At 43.3% G+C, this 12,876-nt stretch overlaps 1 long non-coding RNA gene across 26 annotated transcripts in view; it reads left to right on the forward strand.

The window, feature by feature from the left end:
- The first annotated feature begins 1,207 nt into the window (after positions 1 to 1,207).
- The window catches only part of LOC115844432 (uncharacterized), a 326,879-nt gene continuing 315,210 nt past the window's right edge, over positions 1,208 to 12,876 (forward strand). For 25 of the 26 annotated variants that reach the window (XR_011377660.1, XR_011377659.1, XR_011377665.1 and 22 more), the window contains exon 1: positions 1,216 to 1,342. This is a non-coding gene — a long non-coding RNA (uncharacterized lncRNA). Of the gene's footprint in view, positions 1,343 to 11,014; positions 11,098 to 12,876 lie in introns of all 26 variants that reach the window. The other variant, XR_009564997.1, reaches the window with a different exon arrangement.

Raw genomic sequence — 12,876 nt, forward strand, 5'->3', positions numbered from 1 at the left:
ACCTTAACTCACAGGAGTCTTGTGACTGTCTGAGGGAGAAACACCTGTAAAGCACTTAGTAAGAATTCAGTATCAGACAACCGTGGCTATTGTTATTACTGTCCTCTCTTTTGTAGTAAAATCTACTTGGAAAATTAAATTTAGAAGGCAGCTCAGGAAGGACAGATCCAGGGAGATTACTTAAGGGAAGTGAAATCAAGCCATGCACATTCTGGCCTGTTCCAGCCATCTCTAGAAGCAGATAGGAATACCTGTGATGGCTGGTCACTGTGTGTGGTCTGCTCGGGTGAGGGGGATGGCGGTGGGGTGGGGGTTGCTGACAGACTTCCTTTTTCTCTTTTTCTTTATCTCTTTTTTAACCTTTTATTTTATATTGGAGTAGAGCCAATTAACAACGTTGTGATAGTTTCAGGTGCACAGCAAAGCGACTCAGCCATGTGTATACATGTGTCCATTCTCCCCCAGACTCCCCTCCCATCCAGGCTGCCGCAGAACACTGAGCAGAGTTCCCTGTGCTGTACAGCAGGTACTTGTTGGTTATCCTTTTTAAATACAGCAGTGTGGACATGTCAATCCCAGACTCCCAATATTCCTCTTTGGTCACCAAGAGCGTCTTTGTATATAGCTGCAAGTTAGAGCTACTTAGACCACTGTCCCACCCTGAGAGACTGGCCCTTCCTCCACGCGAATGGACGCGTTCCTGCAGATTCTCGTTCCTCGCCCTGTGCCTTGGAGCACACTTTTTTTCGTGGCCCCCTGTTAGCCAGTCCTTGCTCAGGTGCACTGTGCTGGTCACCGCTCAGAAGTGACAGCGACGTCCTGGCACTGGGGCTCTTCCCTCTTGGGCTCATTACCAGTCCCGGGCTCGTCATCTCCGAGTGGGGCGCGTGCCTTTCCTGCCCGCTCTGCTCCCTGTGTGCCCCCTCCTCCTCCGCATCTGCGCCTTCGGACTCCTCCGTGTAACCCTACGGGGCTGGCTTATCAAGACCCACTTGACTGAAAAATAAAAAGGATATTTGGGATAGAAAAGGGGAGCAGTTCATTCCTCCTTTCCTTTGAAGGAAGTCTTGTGGAATTGGCCTTTGAGTGGAAGAGAACGTATATATGTATATATATATACGTACCCGTATGCGTAACTTTGAGTGAAAGAGAACGTATACGTACCCGTATGCGTAAACGCGTATATACGCATAGGCTTTGGGCCCGACGCCGGAAGTTGGGAGGGGTCCGGCCAACCGGCCGCAGGAAGAGGCCCAGGGAGCCGGCGGAGGGAGAGGGACGGAAGGCGGCGCATGCAGGTGGAACCCCGGTCTCCAAGGCAACAAGCGACGGGGAAGCTCAGGTGAGCGGCCGGGGGTTGGGCTCACACGCACACCTGGAGCAGGTGCGGGGCCTTGGGGAAGCCGGGCCGCGGAGCCGCCTTTCCGCTCAGGCTCCAGAGCCAAGCGTCAGGTTCAAGGCGGGTCTGCTACGAACATGTGTGACCTTGGCTCCTTATCTGTACCTGGAGGTGATAGCGATACCTGCCTGGCAGGTTCGCCGAGTGGACTAGGTGAGATAACCTGTGAGAAGCACTCGGAATACTGAGTGCCTGGCGCTCTTCGTGTCGCCCGGTGCGCGCGGAGCGTGAGTGACGCAGGGCGCAGATGGCGGCGCGCGGCCGGCGGGGAGGAGAGGCGGCGACGGGTCACCCCCGCGGCTCCCGAGCCCCGCCGTGGCTTCCGGCCTCTCACAGCGGGAGTGACTCAGGCAGATTCTTAGGGGAAACGTCCCCCTCCCCACAAGGTCACTTTTCCAAGCCCCCAGGGTCGAGAGGGGCACCTCCTGAGCTTCAGGCATCAAGGGCCCTCTTTCTTTGTTGGATCCTGGGGGCCCGGCCGGCAGAGAAAAGTCCCTCGGCTGCTGGTGTCGCCGGATCAGAGCAGACCCCCCCTCGCCAGACAGGCGTTTCCCGAGAGGAGAAGGGGCCACGGCTGGCTCCCCGGGGCCTGCGTGGTGGAAATATGAAGTGAGACTTCCCTTGCACCAGGGGAGCCTGAGCCAACCCCGGCCCGGCTTATCTCTTTGCTCAGCAGTGTTTGTTTTAAGAAAATCAAAGCACGTTCCTCTTCTGCATTCTTCGAAGGGAGCGAGCTGGCTGCTGCCTGGGGAGGAGGGCTGCCGGGTGCCGAGGGGTCAGCTCACAGCTTCCCTCTTCTCGGTCCCCCTCGGGTCGTCCCCGTGCCCCTTCCTTGCGCAGCTAAGCGGTGTGGCGTCATATTGCGTCAGAGGCCCCAGACTTACGGCTATGCATCCTGCAGCCTCTCTGAATTTGGCCCTGGGAGGCGAGGCTGCTTGGAGTTCACCCACCTCTGAGGACCTCCTGGCTCCGCGGTCGCAGCCCTTCCCCTCCGCGCAGCTGTAGCCCCTAGCCCCTCCTCCGCTCCAGGCTCTGCAACCCCAGGCTCCTCCTTGCTGGACCATCTCCCGTGACTCTAGCCTCTAGCTTCTAACTCACGAGTCTGCAGGCAGAGAGGCCTTGGCTGGACAGGAAAGTTATCCCTGCCGCCCTCCAATTTCTGCTGCTTCTCCTTTCTCCCGTCCCAGACCCACTAGTGGTGGAGCGAAGGCCATGTTCTCCCTCCCCCGCTCCTGGGAGGGTCAGAGCCCCTGGTTTACCCCCCACCCCCCCCAGCCACCTCCACTGAGGGTCAGAGTTTCTTATTGGCAGCCGTTGAAGGGGCTGAGACCAGCTCTCCAAGGCCCACCACTGGATTGGGAACAAACAGCTCATTGTTTGAGGTGATTTTAGGACCACTCAGAGTCCACTGGGTCACCGGGTGCCCTGGGCCAGGACTCAGACGATGCCTGCGTGTGAACTCTGGAAGGCCACTTGGGGCTTCGGGGAGCCAAGTCACAGCAGCAGCAGTGAATAGTGGGTAACCCGGGGAGTGCTTACAGGGTTCAGATCGCTTTTCATGGCCAGAATCTTGCAGTATAAATTGCAGTGTGCCTAGGTTTAAACTTTTTGTTTTTTCGTTTTAAATATGGGTATTTTCAAACACACAAAAGCAGAGAGAATAGGACAGTGAAAGCCCAGGTACCTGGTCACCCAGATTCAGAAAGCCCTGACTTTCTGCTGCTGCTGTTTCCTCAGCGCTGCCACCCCCATGCCCAGTTCTCGCCTCTCTCTTTGCAGCACTCTCTTCTTTAACTTGCAAACAATTGATGACTTTTAAGATGAATTTGTCACATGGCCTTCTGCCACAGTAATTATGGTTTATTATCGTGGCTTTTCTTCTCTCCTCAGGAGACGTGATCTGTTTTAATAGAGAGCTGAATCCAATGGCAATTTATTGTCAGAAAGAGCAGCCCAAACTCATGCCAAATGGAAAATAGTAGTTTGAGGCAGGCATTTTCCGACACCCAGTCAGACAGCATTAAATAATTATGTGACTGGCCGATTTCGCAGCTGCATGGGGCTGGTGGGTCGGCCGGGGGCTGGCTCATACTGGAGCCCTTTCTGATCCTCCCCCAGAAGCAGGGCCTCCCTGGGTTAGAGGCCTGTCCGCAGCCTTGCTGGTTTGGGGAGGGGACAGCTGAGGATGCTGCCCACAATGTTATTCATCAGCCTTTTAAAAGGACGGACACCCTAATTCCTGCAAAAGGCAGCTCCTAGAAAGGGTTTATCTTTCCCAATGTCGGTATGATCTTTTTTTCTGACAGTGAGAGCTCAGAACGTTATCACATTTTGCTTTTTGCCTTGGCTACCAGGAAGCTTAGCACTCAATTTAGAGCCCAAATGTTTCTGACAATGAGAGCTCAGAACGTTATCACATTTTGCTTTTTGCCTTGGCTACCAGGAAGCTTAGCACTCAATTTAGAGCCCACATGCAGTGACTGTTGCACCTATGGTTCTAGTTAACTTATCTCCCCCAATTCTTCTCTCCATTTCCGATTTCTCAATTTTATCTTTATGTGCCTGGGGCTTAGGGGTTTTATTGTACCCAACCTTCAGTTTCACTCCTTTGAAATTAGGAGTGGTAGAAATTAAAAACAAAAGCAAACAATGCAACCTCACCTTCCCTGTGATCCTTGCCCACAGAGCCTTGTTTGTGAGAAGCCAAAGAAGTTAAAGTACTAGGCCCAGTTCACGTAGCAGGTGGTGCACACACACACACACACACACACACACACACATATATAAAATGCCTTTATACACACACACACATACATACACACATATACATGTATATACAATGCCTTTACACTTTGTAATTTATGGTTTATACTTTTTTTTTTTTTTTGCGGTACGCGGGCCTCTCACCGCTGTGGCCTCTCCCGTTGCGGAGCACAGGCTCCGGACGCGCAGGCTCAGCGGCCATGGCTCACAGGCCCAGCCGCTCCGCGGCATTTGGGATCCTCCCAGACCGGGGCACGAACCCATGTCCCCTGCATCGGCAGGCGGACTCTCAACCACTGCGCCACCAGGGAAGCCCTATGGTTTATACTTTTAAAAGGGCTTCCTCATCGGGAGCAAATTGTCTCAGTTTGTCCTTGATTTATTCTTTCAACAAAGAACTCACTGCCCACTTTATCTGTGTCCTGCTAGGCAGTATGGGGGACAAATAAATGTAAAACAAACACGTGTCCTCAGGGAATTTACACTTTAATAGGGAATATCAGACATGTTCATCTAATTATAACACAAGATAAGAAGTGTGGGAGTGTTTTAAATAAAATTTTTAGGGGTTGAGAGGAGGGAGAAGTTATTTGAAGATGAACGAGGGCAGACTGTGTAGATGGTTGGCATTTAAGTTGTTTTTTTTTTTTGATGTGGACCATTTTTAAAGTCTTTATGGAATTTGTTACAATATTGCTTCTGTTTTATGTTTTGGTTTTTTGGCCCCGAGGCAAGTGGGATCTTACTTAGTTCCCTGACCAGGGATCGAACCCACACCCCCTGCACTGGAAGGTGAAGCCTTAATCACTGGACCACCCCAGAAGTCCCTAAGTTGATTTTTGAAGGCGAGGGAAGGCATAGATATAGACCCTCCTATCTTGCTATGCCCTCCATGTTACAGAGGATGAAATCAGTGCAGAGAGGAAGGAAGTTTTCCCACATCACCCAGTTAGAAGTTATTACTGTTGTAACCACCCCATCTGCCTCTCCGTGTTGAAGCTGGTCCTGTGGCTTTAGGGCGACTGTAGGCTGGATTGAATTTGTTCGTAGGTGACAGTTATTTAATTCATGATATTTAAATTGTCAGAGCCCAAGCCTTGGTTTTTGGGGCAGTGCGTTTTTTTATTTGCAAGGGACAAAACATTATCTTGAGCTAACTTAGGGTAAAAAGTGGGAATGCGTGGAGGCCACCAAAGTGTCTCAGATCATTTAAGGAAGTGTTGAAGAACCAACTGGGGCTCAGGGACAGCTGGGACCGGGCAGGACATGTCACAAGGAGCCACTCTTTGTATCTGTGGTTTTATCAGAGTGTCAGCCTACCTCCCCCCAGCCTTCCTGCCCTCCCCAGCCTGTGCCCAACCTTCAGGGCTGAGCTTGAATTAGGAACTTGGGACATGGATGTCTTTTTCCCAAGGATGTCTGCCCTTGCTCTGGTCTGATATAGAACTTATTCTTTGTCTGGCTCCTTTGAAAGCAGTTGTATGTACCCCCTTCCTTCTGCCTGACCTCCAATACCCCTCACAGTCCTGAAGGAGAACTGGCTTCATGTGGTTCTTAGGACAGGGCGAGGCAAGGCGGCCCCGACAGCTGGCGTTTTGCATCCCCTGCTGCTATGACTTTAGGATCTGCCGTGTTCCATTTCTGGATCTCTTCAGCTCTCCTTTTGTCATTTTTTTAAATAAAAATTTTTATTTTGAGATAGCTGCAGATTTCAGGCAGTTATAAGAAATCAGAGAGAGCCCATGTGCCCTTTACCCAGTTTCCCCAATGATAACATCTTGCAAAACTGTACTGTAATATCACAACCAGGATACTGATGGCGACACAGAGCATTTGCAGCATCACTGGGTATCTTCATGCTGCCCTTTTATAGTGATTTCCCTCTCACTCTCATCCCCTCCTTAGCCCCTGGCGACTGCTAATCAATAGTTTGTTCCTCTTCGTTGTGAGTCGTATTCCATGGTATGGCCGTACTGCAGTGGGTTTCAGCATCTGGGCTGTTATAGGTTTTTGGCTAACACGAAAAACCCTGCTATAAACATTTGTGTACAGGTTTTTGTGTGAAATGTCTTTATTTCTCTGGGATAAATGCTACGAAGTTCAGCTGTTAGATTTATGGTAGTGGCATTTAAAAAAAATTAGACATACTTAAAGAACTAGACATTTTAAAGTGCAGTATTAGGTTCACAGCAAAATTGAGCAGACAGTGCAGAGATTTCCCGTATATTCCTGGCCCTCTCGCACATGCATCCTCCCCACTATCAATGAGCCTACCTGGCACAGCATTATTGCCCAAAGTCCACAGTTTATATTAGAGTTTACTCGTGATTTTGTACATTCTGTGAGTGTTGACAAATGTATATAGGTCCACCATTAAAGTGTCACACAGAGTATTTTCAGTGCCCTAAAAATCCTCTGTGCTGTACCTATTCATCCTTCCTTCCCTCCCCGCCAGGCCCTGGCAACCATTGATCTTTTCATTACCTCCATAGTTTTACCTTTTGAGAATGTCATATACAGTAGTTGGAGTCGTACAACATGTAGACTTTTCAGATTGACTTTTCTCACTTAGTAATATGCATTTAAGTTCCCTCCATGCATTTTCATGACTTGATAGCTCATTTATTTTCAGTGCTGAATAATATTCCAGTGTCTGGTTTTACCACAGTTTATGTGGCCATTCACCTACTAAACGATATCTTAGTTGCTTCCAAGTTTTAGCAATTATGAATAAAGCTGCTATAAACAATCATATGTAGGTTTTTGTGTGTACACAAGTTTTCAACTTATTTGGTAAATACCAAGGAGTGGAACTGCTAGATCATATGGTAAAGTATATTTAGTTTTGTAAGAAACTGCCAATTGTCTTCTGAAGTGACCGGCTGCACCATTTTGCATTCCTACCAGCAGTGAATTAGAGTTTCTGTGGCTCTACATCCTCACCAGAATTCGCTGTTGTCAATGTTTTGGATTTTGGTCATTCTAATAGGTGTGTAGTAATATGTTGCTGTTTTAATGTGCAACTTCTTAATGACATGTGATGTTGAGCATCTTTTAATATGCTAATTTTCCTTCTGTATATCTTCTTTGGTGAGGTGTCTGTTCAGGTCTTTTGTCCATTTAAAATCAGGTTGTTCAGTTTCTTATTGTTGAGTTTTAAGAGCTCTTTGCATATGTTGGATATTAGTCTTTTATCAGATATATCTGTTGATATGATGAATTATATTAATTGATTTTCAAATGTTGAACCAGCCTTGCATATCAGGGATAAATTCCACTTAATCGTGGTGTATAATTCTTTTTATACATTGTTGGATTATATTTGCTAATATTTTGTTCCACATGAGCTTGAGAAGCATCTGTGTTCTTCTGTTGTTGAGTGACATAGTCTATAGATGTCAATTATATCTGGTTTATTGATGCTTTTGAGTTCAACATAGAGTTCAACTGTGTCCCTACGATTTTCAGTCTTCTGGATCTGTTTCTGATAGAAGAGTATTGAGTCTCCAACTATAATGGGGGGTTTATCTATTTCTCTCTGAAGTTTTATCACTTTTTGCCACACGTTTTTGATGCTCTGTTGTGAGATTCAGTCACATTAAGGATTGTTATGTCTTCTAGGAAAATTGATCCCTGTGTCACTATGTAATGCTCCTCTTTATCCCTGATTACTTTCTTTGCTCTGAAGTCTAGTCTGTCTGATATTAGTATAGCTATGCCCTTTCTTTTGATTAGTATTAGCATGATGTATCTTTTTTTTTTAACATCTTTATTGGAGTATAATTGCTTTACAGTGGTGTGTTAGTTACTGCTTTATAACAAAGTAAATCAGCTATACATATACATATATCCCCATATCTCCTCCCTCTTGCATCTCCCTCCCACCCTCCCTATCCCACCCCTCTAGGTGGTCACAAAGCACCGAGCTGATCTCCCTGTGCTATGTGGCTGCTTCCCACTAGCTATCTATTTTACATTTGGTAGTGTATATATGTCCATGCCACCTCCTCACTTCATCCCAGCTTACCCTTCCCCCTCCCCGTGTGCTCAAGTCCATTCTCTGTGTCTTTATTCCTGTCCTTCCCCTAGGTTCTTCAGAACCATTTTTTAAAAAATTTTAGATTCCATATATATGTATTAGCATACGGTATTTGTTTTTCTCTTTCTGACTTACTTCATTCTGTATGACAGACTCTACAGGTCCATTCACCTCACTATAAATAACTCAATTTCGTTTCTTTTTATGGCTGAGTAATATTGCATTGTATATGTGTGCCACAACTTCTTTATCCATTCATCTGTCAGTGGACACTTAGGTTGCTTCCATGTCCTGGCTATTGCAAATAGAGCTGCAATGAACATTGTGGTCCATGACTCTTTTTGAATTATGGTTTTCTCAGGGTATATGCCCAGTAGTGGGATTGCTGGGTCGTATGGTAGTTCTATTTTTAGTTTTTAAGGAACCTCCGTACTGTTCTCCATAGCAGCTGTATCAGTTTACATTCCCACCAACAGTGCAAGAGGGTTCCCTTTTCTTCACACCCTCTCCAGCATTTATTGTTTCTAGATTTTTTGATGATGGCCATTCTGACCAGTGTGAGGTGATACCTCATTGTAGTTTTGATTTGCATTTCTCTCATGGTTAGTGATGTTGAGCATCCTTTCATGTGTTTGTTGGCAATCTGTGTATCTTCTTTGGAGAAATGTCTATTTAGGTCTTCTGCCCATTTTGGGATTGGGTGGTTTGTTTTTTTGATATTGAGCTGCATGAGCTGGTTGTAACTTTTGGAGATTAATCCTTTGTCAGTTGCTTTGTTTGAAAATATTTTCTCCCATTCTGAGGGTGGTCTTTTGGTGATGTTTATGTTTTCCTTTGCTGTGCAAAAGTTTTTAAGTTTCATTAGGTCCCATTTGTTTAGTTTTGTTTTTATTTCCATTTCTCTAGGAGGTGGGTCAAAAAGGATCTTGCTGTGATTTATGTCATAGTGTTCTGCCTGTGTTTTCCTCTAAGAGTTTTATAGTGTCTGACCTTACATTTAGGTCTTTAATCCATTTTGAGTTTATTTTTGTGTATGGTGTTAGGGAGTGTTCTAATTTCATTCTTTTGCATGTAGCTGTCCAGTTTTCCCAGCACCACTATTGAAGAAGCTGTCTTTTCTCCATTGTATATTCTTGCATCCTTTATCAAAAATAAGGTGACCATATGTGCGTGGGTTTACCCCTGGGCTTTCTGTGCTGTTCCATTGATCTATATTTCTGTTTTTGTGCCAGTACCATACTGTCTTGATTACTGTAGCTTCGTAGTATAGTCTGAAGTCCAGGAGCTTGATTCCTCCAGCTCCGTTTTTCTTTCTCAAGATTGCTCTGGCTATTCAGGGTCTTTTGTGTTTCCATACAAATTGTGAAATTTTTTATTCTAGTTCTGTGAAAAATGCCATTGGTAGTTTGATAGGGATTGCATTGAATCTGTAGATTGCTTTGGGTAGTATAGTCATTTTCACAATGTTGATTCTTCCAATCTAAGAACATGGTATATCTCTCCATCTGTTTGTATCGTCTCAAATTTCTTTCATTGGTGTCTTAAGAGTTTTCTGCATACAGGTCTTTTGTCTCCTTAGGTAGGTTTATTCCTAGGTATTTTATTCTTTTTGTTGAAATGGTAAATGGGATTGTTTCCTTAATTTCTCTTTCAGATTTTTCATCATTAGTGTATAGGAATGCAAGAGATTTCTGTGCGTTAATTTTGTATCCTGCTACTTTACCAAATTCATTGATTAGCTCTAGTAGTTTTCTGGTAGCATCTTTAGGATTCTCTATGTATAATATCATGTCAAGCATGATGTATCTTTATTCATTTACTTTTAACCTATATGTGTCTTTATACTGAAAGTGGGTTTCTTATAGACAATGTATAGCTGGGTCCTTTTTTTTTCTTTAATCCACTGTGACAATCTCTGTCTTTTAATTGATCTATTTAAACCATTGACATTTAGTGTGATTACTGACATAGTTGGATTAATCTCTGCCATATTTGTTACTGTTTTCTATTTGTTGCCCTTGTCTTTGTTCCTGGTTTTGTCTTCCACTCCTTTCTTGTCTTTTGTGGTTCTAATTGAGTATTTTATGATTCCATTTTCTCTCCTTTCTTAGCATATCAGTTATACTTTTTTTTTAACTTCTTTTAGTGCTTGCCTTAAATTTTGAAATATACATTTACAACTAATCCAAGGCCACTTCCAAATAACATTATACTGATTCACAGGTACTGCATGTACCTTATAATAACAAAGTTATCCTAGTTCTTTCCTTTCATCCCTTGTATCTTTGCTGCCATTCATTTCACTTATACATATGCATAAATAATACATACACACAGAAGCATACACAATTGAATACATTGTTGCTATTATTATTTTGAACCAACTGTTATCTGATCAATTAAGAATAAGAAAAATAAAAGTTTTATTTTACCTTTACTAATTTTTTCTCTAATGTGCTTCCTTTCTTTATGTAGGTCCAAGTTTCTGACCTATATCACTTTCCTTTTCTCTGAAGAACTTCTTTTAACATCTATTTCAAGGCAGGTCTAGCAACAAATTCCCTCAACTTCTGTTTGTCTGAGGAAGACTTTATTCCTCTTTACTTTTGAAGGATAATTTCACAGAATACAGAATTTTAGGTTGGTCATTTTTTCTTTTCAATACTTTAAACATTTTACTTCATTTTCTTCTTGCTTGTATGGTTTCTACTGAGGAGAATTCAGATGTAATTCTTATCTTTGCTGCTCTAAAGGTAAGGTGTTTTTTTTGTTTTTTTCCCCCTGGCCGCACTGTACTGCATGTGGGATCTTAGTTCCCCGAAGAGGGATAGAACTGCGCCCTCTGCAGTGGAAGCGCAGATTCTTAACCACTGGACCACCAGGGAAGTCCCTAAAGGTAAGGTATTTTTAAACCTTACCTCTGTCTTCTTGAGACGTATTTTATTTTAATCTTTGATTTTCTGCACTTTGACTGTGACATGCCGAGGTGTTTTTGTTTGTTTGCTTGTTTTTGCATTTATCCTGCTTGGTGTTCTCTGAGATTTTTGGTTTTGTGGTTTAGTGTCATTAATTTTGGGGCAAAAAAAATCTCAGTCATTATTGCTTCAAGTATTTCTTCTGTTTCTTTCTCTTTTTCTTTTCCTTTTGGTATTTTCATTACATGTATGTTATACTTTTTGTAGTTGTCCCAAAGTTCTTGGATATTCTGTTCTTTTTTTTTTTCCCCCCAGTTCTTTTTCTTTTCGCTTTTCAGTTTTGGAAGTTTCTATTGAAATATCCTCAAGCAAAGAGACTTTTTCCTTAGCCATGTCCAGTCTACTGCTGAGTCCTTCAAAGGCATTCTTCATTTCTTTTACAGTATTTTTGATCTCTAGCATTACTTTTTCTTTCTTCCTTAGAATTTCCATCTCTCTACTTACATTGCTTATTTGTTCTTGCATGCTGTCTGCTTTATCCATTAGTGCTTTTAGTAAATTAATCATAACTGTTTTAAATTCCTGGTCTGATAATTCCAATATTCTTGCCACATTTGAGTCTGGTTCTGATGCTTACTCTGTCTCTTCATACTGTATTTTTTGCCTTTTAGCATGTCTTATAATTTTTTTCTTGATGGCTGTATATGATGTAAAAGAAACTGGTAAATAGACCTTTAGTAATGTGCCAGGTTTTGGAGGGGGGAGGGAGGCTTTCTATAGTCCTGTGATTAGATCTCAGTCTTTTAGTGAGACTGTGTCTCTGGAATGTGAACCTTACACATGCTGCTCAGTTTTTTTCACCTCTTTAATATCAAAGTTTGTTACTCGTCATTTCTTAGTAGTATCCCATGGTATGAATGTGCCACATTGGTTTCAGCATTCACCCACTGAAGGGCATTTGGGCTGTTTCAAATTTTTGGCTATAATGAGAAAAGCTACTATAAATATTTGTGCATAGGTTTTTGTGTGAAAATGTCTTCATTTATCTGGGATAATTCCCAGGAGTGCAAATTGCTGGGTCATATGGTTGTTGCATGTTTAGTTTTTTAAGAAACTGCCCAGCTGTTTTCCTGAGTGGCTGCACCATTTTATGTTCCCATCAGTCATGTGTGAGTGATCTTGTTTCTCCCATCACTATCTTTTATTTTAGCCATTCTGGTAGGTATGCAGTGATACAGGGGGTTTTAATTTGTATTTCCATAATGGCAAATAATGTTGAACATCTTTTCACGTGCTGATTTGCCATCTTTAGACCCTCTTTGAATATGGCTCTTCATGTCTTTTGCTCATTTTCTAATTGGATTATTTATTTTTCTACTGAGTTTTGAGTGTTCTATATATATTCTAGATATTAGTCCTTTGTTAGATATGTGTTTTGAGAATATTTTCTCCCAGTTTGTAGACTTCTTGGTAGGGTCTTCTGCAGAGCAAATGTTTTGAATTTTGATGAAGTCCAGTTTATCATTTTTCCTTTTGTGGATTATGATTTTGGTTCCATGTCTAGGAACTCTTTGCCTAGCCCTATATCCCAAAGATTTTCTCCTATTTTAAAAAAAGTTTTACAGTTTTATGTTTTATATTAAAGTCCATGATCCATTCTGAGTGAAATTTTTAATGAGGCGTGAGACTTGGATTGAAGTTCATTTTGTTGCCTCTGGGTTTCTAGTTCCTCCAGCACCATTTGTTGAAAGGCTATATTT

Source organism: Globicephala melas, chromosome 8 (genome assembly GCF_963455315.2).
Source record: "Globicephala melas chromosome 8, mGloMel1.2, whole genome shotgun sequence".
In the NCBI taxonomy this organism is placed as follows: Eukaryota; Metazoa; Chordata; class Mammalia; order Artiodactyla; family Delphinidae; genus Globicephala; species Globicephala melas.